Below are 11,386 nucleotides of genomic sequence, written 5' to 3'. Positions count from 1 at the left end.
TGCTTTGGGACACGATAACTCTCTTCCTAATTGGGCTAGAATGTTCAAACTTGGTGTATGTGTTGATAAGGTCAATGCCTTGATGGAGTTCGAAGATGAGCATTTTCCGCTTAGGGTAAGCAGAGATAAGCAATTTGATTGGTTGATGCTTTGGGACACGATAACTTTTAATTGAGCTAGAATGTTCAAACTTGGTGTATGTGTTTATTAGGTCAATGCCTTGATGGAGTTCGAAGATGAGCATTTTCCGCTTAGGGTAAGCAGAGATAAGCAATTTGATTGGTTGATACTTTGGGGCACGATAACTCTCTTCCTAATTGAGCTAGAATGTTCAAACTTGGTGTATGTGTTGATTAGGTCAATGCCTTGATGGAGTTCGAAGATGAGCATTTTCCGCTTAGGGTAAGCAGAGATAAGCAATTTGATTGGTTGATGCTTTGGGACACGATAACTTTAGTTCTAATTAAGTGAGATTGATGAAACTTGGTGTATAGTTTCATTACAGTAATACCTTGACTAAGTTTGATAATGAGCATTTTCTGCTCAGGGTAAGCAGAGCGATACGCAATTTGATTGGTCGAGACTTTGGAAAACAATAACTCTCCTACTTTGATTGTCCCCCGCCTTTCGAAGAAAGCAGGGAACTATTAAAATGGGTTCGTCCGTCTGTCTGTTTGTCTGTCTGTCCGTTCCGCTTATTTGTGATAAATTTATATGTGTCCTCTAATTATTTTCCTATTTCGGCGGGGGACATCAGCCTCACTGTTGGCTTGTTAACATATTCATATGTTTCGTATGCTAATGGTAGGAATTTTTTTTTGAACGGAATGCTGTTTGCTAATATCCGAAGATTGTGATTATAATATTTATTTTATTGGTCATAGTCTATTTCCCACGCAAATGGAATTTGTATGACAGACGGTTGATAAATAGGTTTATTTGGTACAACATAATGATCAAACCATAAATTATTTGGGACCCCCTTAACATTTTTCCATAAATTGGTGCCAAACATGTAATTATTCTTATATCCCAATTACATTTTTTTTCAATCCTTCTATATCTCAAAAAAAATATACAACAATTGTTGCATGTTTATAAATCTTGATGAATAGTATTTTACTAGTTACGTACAGTAATTGTGTAATTAACTTATTGATTACCACTTATCTATAACCAATAATTATGTTAACCCGGGAGGGATAATGTTTTACGCTAAACAAATTGCGAAAGAAACCATTACAGTTTGATTCAATGATAAATATGTCAAACAAAATCATACTCAAATTATGCCGAATTAAGCTAAGGCTAAATGATGTTATTAACATAATGTAATATGGCGGTCTTCGGGAATTTTCGGAAAGCGGTATGTGTGTGTTTTGGTTGTGGAATGATAAATAATTTCTTTTCAAATTCCTCGAACACAAAGCGGTTATGCAAGCGAAATGTGCCGAAAAATCAATTCAAAAATAGTTACGAACATTTCTTTCAAATTGTGTTGTGTTCTTTAATGATGTACTCTGTAGTTCAAAGAGAGTCCCTAAACCATGATGCACCCTGTAGTTCAGAGTCTTTAAACCATGTAGTTCGGATAAACCGTTTCAATTGTACGATATGTTAAGTCCGAAATCACATAGTTTCTCTTAAATGAATATATTGTTAAGGACAAGGTAAAGTGACAAAAATTGTCCCAACACCTGAAATTAGAGGTCCTCAAAACATCTCTCACAACACCTTTAGTGCCTTTAGTTTGGTGTCTAGACGTGCTTGAGATGATACCGAACAATAAAAATTGGATGAAAATGACAAATAATGACTTTGGAATTTGTAACTTTGGAAAATATGAAGCAAATATACCATTCAGCACTGCGCAGCTACGGGGTAAACAACTCAACATGGGAAATCACAAAGTCTCACAGAGATACCTGAATATATACATTACAAGCATCAAGACGTCAAATTTTGAAAACTGTTTTTGTTTTAGCACACCACGTCCAGATAATTAAACTTTTTTTTTCAATTTATCCTCCATTTTTTTCAAGGGACTACTTTCAGACTTTCTGTACCATCATAAACATCATTTGGATTAAATGTTTCGGGTCTGTATGGAAAATTGTAAATACTGCATCACAATTTACTTGAAACTGCTTTTGGTTTTCTTCAATTTTTTATAATGAAACACATTGTTATGATTTGTATTACTTCTTAATTCACCCTTTGAAACTTTGTGTCAGGAAGCATAAAGATGCACTGACAATTAAACCTTGAAACTTTTACTAAGTTTTACAGTAAACTAATTTGTTATAAATTTTATTCACACTCAACACATTGTTTAATCTTAGATTGTACACTAATAGTCCACTATTAAACGTGGAAAGGTCCAGCTGAATGATTGATTGGAAAATATGAGATGTGTTTCAAATGGTACTCCATACAAAAATTGTATCTTGGTAACAAATTCTATATCAGACCCCCAAAATGATTATTATTCTAACATAAATGAATAATAATCTATCAAAAATTTAGAAACAAGCTTTTTTGCTAACATCTACCAACACTTGACAACGGCATCCATGATAACTTAGATTTTGACAGTTCTGTTTCCATCAATTTACAGGACGGTTCATATGAATAATATTAATATAATATTACGATTTACCACTTGATGTACGGTTGATGTACGGTTAATTGTGATAGTATAAGTCAAAAAGTATTTACTCCATTTATTTTATTTTATTTTTCTGTGTTGAATTACTGCTCAAAGGAAGTGTTGCTCGCATCAGTGAGTTCGTTTTAATATTATCAAATCCCGTAAATTTGTATTTTGATATGAATTAATCGTATTCTGCAGTTTATACAACGGCGAAATGTGTTATTACTAAAGGGAATACGACATAATTGTATGTATGGGGATGTAAATGATACCTTTACATATCGATACAATGTTCCGCTAAGCGTTGTCAGTTTAACGATTATTCGCATCACTCGTCTAAAGTTATGATGGGTCATTTTCAAGATTGAAAAAGAAAATGGCGGATCCCAACCCCGTGGTAGCAATGACGTGGACTCACACTACAAGGAAATGGGAAAGCAATTCGAAAATCTAAGAATCGACTACTGTACTACATAGATCAGAGTATAAATAGAGAGATAATAGCTGTCCCCAAGTTTTATCGTTTTGTCTGTAGGTGTAACCGCGATTGGGCAAGAAAGTGATGAAACTGAAATTTTCGTTTACGTGATAGCACGCGGATGTACGAATTAAAGGGAAATTGACAGTGAAATAGTGTATTGTGTTGGGAAATAATATCTTCAGCCTTGTGCAACTATGCAACAAGGTGTTGTCACTTTATCTTGCCCTTAACGCGCTATAAATATCTGGATGCAATAGGCTTGGTGTAGACGGCTTTCTTGTTGTGGCTTGTTTGTGGCGTAGAATGGAATTCATTGTCTTGATTTCAATTATAATGTTACACAATAAATTATAATTTCTTCTTACTGTAATTATAGAATGAAATGATATCTTAGTTTATATTATCTCCTTGAATCTACCTGGGAGATATGTGCAATCGTATGCCTACTTAGATAAATTAATTTAACAATCTACAAAGATTCAATTATAGGTTTTTTTTAAAAACTATAATTAAATGTTTGCAGAAATAATTATTAAATTATTAAATTACTTAAAATTATACACTGTTTACCAACCACTGAGGTTTTAATTACAATAAATCATATAGGTGTTTTTTTTTTCAGCTCGACGTAAGACATAAGAATAAGTAATTGTGTGTTGCACTGTATGTTGTTTATTGTTAACCAAAAAATATAGTCATATTAACAACCATCACAGTCGTGTTTTAATTTATTCACCCACAAACATTTAACAAAATACAGCAGAATTACACTTGTACAATATAATCATTCAGTTGAATCACATTATATCTTATGTGTTGATGCTCATATCGTGTTACGTAATTGTAAAGTGGGAGAGGGGTCTTTCTACACAATTATTTTCGTATGAAATAAAACGTGCGAAGCCTTACCACCCTGTTGGCCTCACTACCCGTATGCATCTAAATGAGCAAAATAATTATCTTAGATTTCACAAACTTCTCCGGTAATCCCCTAAACCCCAGGCCAAATTTGACATTGTTCCCACATTTGTAACCCCGCTGCTCAAATTTCTGAACATGCCCCTGTCTGGATGCAATTTCAAAGTTGTTGTATTAGGCTATTCAGATGAATTTACTCACCTACCCCCGCACCCCATACCCACATAGTTATGAATTTCTTGTTTCATTTGACTAAAGTAACATTTTGAGGAATCATAGAACTAGAATACTAACGGGAACACCCACTCGGTGACGTATAACGGTGATGACACAATTATGCTGTACATCGCATGCGCGAAGTCAATAAGGCACAAGTAACTTCCGGCCGTATGTCAACATGGCAGAAGCGTACGACGCCCTGGAATTTCAAGAACTTGACGGTGTAATAGATGTAAGTTATTCATAATTTTAATGAGTTTTTTTAAAATTAGTTATATAACATACCATCGGGAGTATAAACCATTTATTTTCGGACATTAAATTATCCGAACACACGTTTGTGTATCATTTTCTACTACATATTATAAAATTATTATTAATAAATTATGATGACATTCACATTTTATTTAGGACTTGTTATTATTTTTATTTATTGTTTTGTGTATATTGTTGTTAGATTTATGGCATGTCCGTGCCAGTTTTGGCTGGTTTCCCAGTGCCCTTTTCCTGTTTATAACGAGGGGTTTTACATAGGCTAAGCCTGTTCCCCAATCCCATTCAGACATCCTGAATAAAAATATTGTTTATAAAAAAAAAATGTTTATTCTTTACTACAGCTTTTCTTTGCTAAAGATTTGTTTGAGACATCTCAACCTGTCGTTCCAGTAGCATCCGTAAGTTTTCTACATATACAACATACATACATATAGTCACATAGTGTTCGTAGCAAATGGGCAAGTTTTGAAACTCATTATAGTCCCGACCATGTCTATATATTTTTTTTCTTCTCAAACGATCAAATTGCTTTGGAAATGAAATGATATGGGGTTTAACGTCCTACTGTTCTGCGCTCCTATGCTGGGCTAATGAAGACGGGCATACGCCATAAGGTGTGATTTAAGGGAAATTTTGCCCGGGCAGCGGCACTATCACCTATTCTTATATCCAATTCCAACTGCCAAGGGATCTTTTACGTGCATTCCAATGTATACAGGTGACCTCGGGTTTTCGTATCATCCGAAGGATTAGACAGCTGTCCTTGTCAGGCCCTCCGTACTGCATCACTGACAAGGGGGAACCACGCCGGAAAATCTGGATGAACTTTCTCTTCCAATGCAGGGATCGAACACCCGACCTCCAGGCTAGCGAGCCAGCGTCTTACCCACTTAGCCACGTGATCCCAAATTGCTTTGGAACAGTTTCTTTTATTTTGTATAATATTTACTTTAAAGGGACAATAACACTCTTGCTGGCTTGAAAGCTCCAGAAAATAAATAATATCTCTATCTAAGTACTAGATGTTTAAGTGTCCCACCTGTTGTGTAAATTATCCATTACATCCTATTTTACTTGTCCAGAGGGTTCGAAAATATTTTTAAATCGAAGTTTCATTTGAAAAGGTTTACGTTAGACGTTTCAAACCATTATGTTGAATTTTTCAAATTTTTTAAATAAGGTGTGTTAAGATGAAATTTGTATCATCAATTAATTGAAATATTCTAAAATAGTTAAATTTGTTGACCAGAATAAAGATTGGGGCATATTATTCAGTTACAACAAGAGTGGTATTGAGCCTTTAAAGAACTGTATTAATTTGGTATCAAGCTCGTAATTAGATAAAATTGTGAGGGAAATTATAACCTCCAACCCAGTCTTTGGTTGTGTACAGATTTACACTGGTAATTTTAATTCATAGCTATTGATTTTGTTTGGTTTTTATTTACGTTGTTTTCATTGTTATTTATTTTCTTTTTAAGATTCAAACTAATCCAGTTTAATTTTATGGGAAAGTTCAAGTAGTGGTTATATGAAAAATGATCTGATGTTCACATGATCCCAAGGGTTTGCCGAACCTCAATCGAGTTTAACCCCAACAAGGAATATTATACATCAAAACTGTTCATCTGCCTGTGCATTTTCTAGTATAAGTTTATCATCATTTGGAACAAATGGTTAAATTACTATTCAAGATAACTAATTTAAAAAACAAGAACAACAATATGTGGTTGGAATGATCCAAGGCTCTGTTCAAAGATATTTTATTCACATGACAGTGATGCTTGTTAAATAAAACTTGTGAATTTAACAGATAATGACCATTGATAAACACTAAAGGCAAATAGAAATGCACAAAAAAATCCATAAGCTTATGATAATAATGATTAAACATACATTATGCAAGAGCTAAATCTGCCTATTGCAGGTTTTCTTTAGGCCTGAAATGTTTTCTAAATTATTAATTAGACATTAATTAACTTATCCAGGCCCTAATCAACTCTCGATAGCATCGGATTTCTCCAATATTAAATAGATTAGAACAGTTCAGCCATATTTTGATTTAAGCTAAAAATGAAGGAGTGAGACTTTACTTCGAACAACCAGTACGATGGTTGAAATTATTGCACACGTCTTGTCAAACCTTCAAAGGCTAATATCTTCGCTCGCAATAGAGTAATTTGAATGAAATTTTCAAATTATTCATTTTACATTATTTATCTTCGAACTATTATAGCAAGAATGGCTAGCTCTTTATCAAAATCTTACATAATGTATATTTAAGAATAATTTAATACATTTATAAAGCTCACACATTACAAGTAGTGCACCTGTATAAAATTTGTATAAATTTTGTTATCATTGTTAATATTTTATACTGAGATGCAATAAAAATAATACATCACTTCTATAAATGGATGAATGTAAATCTTGTTTAGAAGTGAATCCAGGTTTAACACCCTACTTAGTACTTTTCAGCTCAATTTTGTTTTAAAGATTTGCTTTAATCTTGCAATTAAGGATGTAACAACATCATATTACGATGATAACATGTGAGAATGTTTTGAAGATTGTGTAAACGCACCCCGAACAATTCTCAATCAAAAAAATTAAACCCAACAGAATCAGTATGTTGATTTTTCTGGTACACACGTGGGGTATATAATGCAGCTTTTAAAAAGCTAGGTTTTGTGCAACTGTGGAAGGTGCAAAGTTATGCCACGTCATCTCAGAGGTGCTATTTCATTGCGTCTCGATATATTTTGTTTACAATTATCAACCTGGCCCCAAGTTCACAAAGCATTCCCAGACTTAAGAATTTGCTCAACTTTCAATCACTGTTTTTGAGAAATATCTTTGATCCAGAAACACAAAACTTTGCACATAGTTTCTTATTGATATATTTACATTAAAACAACAATAGTTAGTAAAGTGCTATATTTAAGTTAAAATAAGACAAACAATTTTGAGTAAAACCTTAACTTAAGACTGAGAATGCTTTGTGAACTTGGGGCCTTGTTTTCTTTTCATTACTTATTATCTACAATACAGTAATAACAAGAAATAAAAAATCTGTAGAACACTGCTGATTAAGTTCTAGATTTAATCCTAGATTCAATCACATTTAGGGGGGTTGGATGGCTGAATGGTTAGCGTGCGCGCGCTGTATCATAAAGTCTGTCATTGAGTCGACTGGCGTGGTTTCGAATCCCCGGTTGTACGTGACAAGGAGTAGGGTCGCCTGTCCAACCTCGTGGGTTTTCTCCGGGTCCTCCGGTTTCCTCCCACTGCTAAAGACCCCTACGCGCAAGCGAATTAAGTAAATAAAATTAAACCATATGTTAGTCCCGAAATGACCTAGTTTGTGTCGAGTGGACGTTAAACCCCATTTCTCTCTCTCTCTCAATCACATTTATATTTTTATACTTCCAATATCGATATTGATTCCAATAGAGCCAGGAAATGTTTAGTTTAATTATACACTTTCTATTTTGTTGTATGAAATTATCTGTATAACCTGTGTTTTTGTTACTTTCATTGTGTGAAATGCTTGCAGCAAAGTGCTGTAAATAAAATACCTGACATCACTGATCACAGTTTAACTCTTTTACTTCTCATTTGACCTCAAATCTATGTGGAGTGGAGTCAGTTGGAAGAAATAAATCAAAATGGAGTGAAATCTACATTTTAATCAAATTCGTACCACATGATTATATTCTACCACTTTTTGCTCGTTTATATGGCAACTATATATTATTGCTAAGCTATTTTTGAATTGTAAATTACATTTACAAGTATGTAAATATTGATTCTTTGAATTATATATTGTCAATCAAAATCTGAATATGCAATGTGCTATGTAGCCATATATGTGAAATAAACTATTATTATTGCTATTTACTTTCTCTGTAAATCTCTGTTAATCTGTCGACAACTTAAACAAATTTCTTTTTGAGTGTCCTCAACAAAACTATTACATACAGAGCAAGTACACAGCTTTCGTAATTTATATGTTGACTTATTTGTGTTCATGAAAAGATCAACCTGTCTAATATATATTACAGTTGTAGGCTGACATTGAGAATAAGACTGTAAATGTTTTGATGTTATGCCCCTACATATCTTCATATTCTCAACAGTTCTTGTAAGTAAATCTATAGATGTAACTTTAATTTGAACAGGAAACAAAAATTATTATATTGTACTTCACAATTCAAGTCCTTGTCAATGGTTAAATGGTATGTTACACTTTTATCTTCAGTTTTAAACAGATAGATATAATCACTTGAAGACTGACATAGCCACAAAGCAGGCATTTGACATAAAAATGATTTCTGCAACATCTGAAAGGTTACTTCGTTCATATGTAAACATTGAGTTTCCTCGGTTTTCCTTGGACTCTGAATAAAATAGACAAAATCATAACATTCAATTAAAACAAGAAGAATTGGATTCTCATACATGTATTCATAATTTTCTCGGTTTCTGAATAAAATCGAAAAAATTACAAAAGTAAATATAAAGAAGAATCGGATATTCATACAAGTATTTATAAATAAAATTATGGGAGATTACAGAAGGAGCTAGCAGTTCTCATTATAATAGTTAAAAACTAGATAATATAAAGGGAATTTGCTGAAAATTTCAGTCAAATTGATCCACCCTGAACCGAGAATTTAGTGATTGAATTTTGGGCATAGCCTCGATCATCATTACTAAGCTCGGTACGATAAAAAAAAACATGGTCTCGATTATCCATTTTTTGATTTAATCAGAAGTAGCAGACTGGGCTCTAATCCAGTATATATCACAGGCTAGCGATGCCATCGAGCGTTGATTATGGTCTGGATAAGTTAATTAATGTCTAATTAATAATTTAGATAACATTCCAGGCCTAAAGAAAGACCTGCAATTGACAGATTTAGCTCTTGCATAATGTCTGTTTAATATTGATGAATTAAATGTTCATATACTGATCTTTTATAAGGAAACATCGAATGTTCATATTCATAATTAAGTTAACAGCAATTTAAGTTACCGGTGACTTCCTTGGATTCAATTTCTTTGTTGTTACGCTTTTCTGTAGAAGAATTAAGGTTGATAGTCTCCCTAACCCTTCTTTTAATCTTCGATATGTGGACCCAGAATTTTTGTAAACATCTGAAATATTCATAAAATCAAAATAAAAAGGTTCCTACATACAAAACAAAAGGTTCAGATATAATTATTTTTTTTCCATGCTTGTTGATTATTCATACCGGGAACAAGATTATTTCGGAATTTAAAAATAAAAGGATTTGACAGGTCAAGGTCAGTCATAAATAAATATACAATTTTAATTTTTATGGAGCTGCTCAGTTAAAACTTTGACCTTTAAAAAAAAATAATAATTAGTAATTCATAAAATTAAAGTAAAAGAAGATTGTTGAGAGAGAATCGTCATGCTGTCACACACTCATCGGGTGTAGTAATCGTCAATTTCATAACAAATTGAAAGTAGACTAGGCCTGCTACGGCACTAATGTAAACAAACTATATGCATACAACTTTGATGAGAGAAAGGGTAAAATCTAACGGGCAAACATGAAAATACAGACATTCAGCTAGTATGGGTTTAACTTAACTTCATTGTTTCATTGTAGGTTGTCAGGGTGGACTGCCAACTAGAATCTACATAATTAATTTCTTTTGAGTTTTCACTTACTTTTTCAACGAAATAATCCGGCTCAACGCGTCTTGAACATATTGTCAAGGTCTTGTCATTTATCGGGTCTGATCTGGTAGACTGTATGATACGTAATGATTCTCTCTCCACTCTATGTTTTTTTGGGTAAGCGATAGAATGATCAACCCCGATTTTTTTTATTGCAGGCGGAACATCCGAACAAAACACAATTCGCGCCAAGCATTTTGTTAGTGCGAGCAGAAACCGAAAGTACGCTGTGCCCGATATCAGCGTCAGAAGCCCGCCGTCACATAAGGTAGTGACGTCACACGGTGGGCGTTCCCGTTAGTGTTCTAGTTCTATGGAGGAATGTAGTCTTTTATAGATTGAATGCTCATTTGCGATATTATTGTCCGTGGTTGTGGGCTCTAAGCCTAAAGAATGAACAAAAAGCTTGTGCCGGCTGATCTAAATTATTTCTTGAAACACCGAAAAGCTTGAAATATGTCAGTTTTCACTCTTTAGAATGCTTTTGTAAACAAGTGTTTATTGTAGTTTTGGTTACATATTCCCAATAAGGTTTAGAAAAAAAGATATATATACCCTTAGTCTCGGTGCATAAAAATGTATTTTATATGACTTTTATATGGCTTTCGAAGATAAATTTCGAAAATTCAAAATGGCAGGCAATTTTTTAGATTACTGAGTTGAATCTAACTTTGAATAGACCAGATAGTGTAAATGGAAGAATTCAATTAAAATAAAATCAATAATGACATTGCTTTAAAAGCTAATAACGTTTCCAGGGTTACTGAATTATATTCTGGGTTCAAAATTTAATTTAAGAAATCTAAACATCTTTTTGGCGTTATTTTTTTTTTTTAGTGCAATTCATATCCAACAGGCAAAAATGACGATTAATTGAAAATCCGCCATTTTGGATTACATTTTTGCTGCCATTTTGAATTTCTGTCGTGTTGGATTCAGAGACATCGAAAACCACATAAAAGACATATCTTACGAGATAGTCACTACTTATATATGGGGACAATGCCATTTTAATACCAAATTTGACAGTCATTTTGAAAAATGGCCGGTACCAGTTTAAAATACATTTTCCCACTATATCCGCTACGTAATTGTAAGAATTTAAAAAAAAAATTATTGTCCTACC

General features: G+C 33.3%; 1 long non-coding RNA gene across 2 annotated transcripts; it reads right to left on the bottom strand.

The window, feature by feature from the left end:
- Window positions 1–8,692: 8,692 nt before the first annotated feature.
- On the bottom strand, window positions 8,693–10,328 carry LOC126810906 (uncharacterized). 2 transcript variants are annotated; one of them, XR_007675323.2, is made up of 3 exons: window positions 9,806–9,826; window positions 9,586–9,707; window positions 8,693–8,947 (listed from the first exon to the last, which is right to left on the bottom strand). It is a non-coding gene; the product is annotated as an uncharacterized LOC126810906 (long non-coding RNA). The 2 variants fall into 2 exon arrangements; XR_007675322.2 differs by lacking the exon at window positions 9,806–9,826 and adding an exon at window positions 10,252–10,328 and having other exon boundaries at window positions 8,702–8,947.
- Between the last annotated feature and the right edge of the window lie 1,058 nt (window positions 10,329–11,386).

Source organism: Patella vulgata, chromosome 2 (assembly GCF_932274485.2).
Source record: "Patella vulgata chromosome 2, xgPatVulg1.2, whole genome shotgun sequence".
NCBI classification, from domain to species: Eukaryota; Metazoa; Mollusca; class Gastropoda; family Patellidae; genus Patella; species Patella vulgata.
The sequence above is the reverse complement of the archived record's forward strand: the minus strand, read 5'-3'. Positions and strand labels throughout refer to the sequence as shown.